This window comes from Chrysochloris asiatica, unplaced genomic scaffold (genome assembly GCF_000296735.1).
Source record: "Chrysochloris asiatica unplaced genomic scaffold, ChrAsi1.0 scaffold00193, whole genome shotgun sequence".
Lineage (NCBI taxonomy): Eukaryota > Metazoa > Chordata > Mammalia > Afrosoricida > Chrysochloridae > Chrysochloris > Chrysochloris asiatica.
This window is the reverse complement of record NW_006408711.1, coordinates 3,586,801-3,588,392: the sequence shown is the minus strand read 5'-3', so window position 1 is coordinate 3,588,392 and position 1,592 is coordinate 3,586,801.

Sequence of the window (1,592 nt, the reverse complement as noted above, 5' to 3'; positions counted from 1 at the left end):
TCTGATCATCCAGCCACTGAAGCCAGGTCAAGTGAGTACTATCTTCAAGTATGGGTGTTCTTGTGTATCTCTCCTCACTTCATACCAGCTGTACGCTTCACTCTCTGCTGTAGTCCTCTGTGGCCATGTCACTGTCTCTGGGCCCAGAAGTATCCAGGCCTTGCCATATTGCTGGTCAACCAGGTCTCAATCTGGGTTCACAGGAGTCTATTGAATGTGGTTGGACTTAGCTCACAACTTCATTGCTGTTTTGAAAAGTAATTTTTAATGAATTCTGTTTATTCAAGGTCATGTTCTACATTCAATTCTAAGTTTCAAAATGTGCATATATTATCATTGTCATATTTTTGATTGCTAAAAAAGGTCTTTAACAATGAATGACAAAATAAACATTTTTTTTTTTTACTGTTTCAGTCGTGCATGCTGTATAATTGTTTTTTTTTTTTAACCATGGGATTATGGTGTGGCAAATTAAGGACAGTCAAATTCTTTAACATGATTTACATTGATAGGTGAGATCTTTGAATCTGGGCAGTATCTGTCTATGTAACCAATAGCAAATGGCAGAATTGATGCTGTACCAATTATTGGGCCTTGTCTTCAAGATATTGGCAACTTCCATATCCAGTCTCTTGGAGACCCCTTAGCTGCCATGTAACACGCTCACTACTTTGACACTGCTGTGCTTGACAGGCCATGTAAAGGTAAGTAGGCCAATGGTTCCTCTCAGCAGTCTCCACCAAGGCACCAGACATGTGCATGCATAAGCCAACTTGGACTTCTCTTCTTCCATATAAACACCACCAGGTGATCTTGATTGACACTATGTAGAAACCGATTCTTGCAGCGGTGCCTTCTAAAATTAATCAACCCAGAATTGTTGGCAATGAAGCGACTCTTTAGATAAGAATGACCTGTGAAAACAAACACACTTGAGGTTAATTTGATTTTCATAGTTTTAACGGAATAATTGTGTGCCTGAATCCCAAACTAAAGGTGATTTCTTACATATAGTTTCATTACTAAGGTATAGGAAAAACAAGTGAGTTTGTGACAAATAGAAAATATAAGGTTCCTTAAGGAGTCCTGGTGTGGCGCAGTGTGCTAATGCGTCAGACTGCAAAGTTGTTTGAACTGCAAAGTCAGTGCTTCAAGCTCACCAGCTGCTCCTTGGAAACCCTGTACAGGGTCGCTATGGGTCAGAATCGACTCGGCAGCACCTAACAACAGCAACAACAAATGCCTTAATTAAGGATAAGAGTGATTGGAGAGTCTCACATTTAACAAGCTAGTATTTAATCCTGTGTCTTTAACTTCTATTAGTAATTAATATGTTGAAGATAAATAAACCAATTGAATATCAGGATGGTACGATTTTGTTTTTGAGTGCACCTTAGTAGCTGTTTCATGGGAGAAAGATGCAACTTTTTGCTCCTGTAAAGATTTCAAGAGGTACCATATGAACAAGAGCCAATGATACTCAGGGAGGAAGTCCAAAGTGCACTGAAAGAATTGGCAAAGAACAAGGCACCAGGAATTGATGGAATCAAAATTGAAATCTTTCAAGAAAGTGAGGCAGCACAAGAGGCACT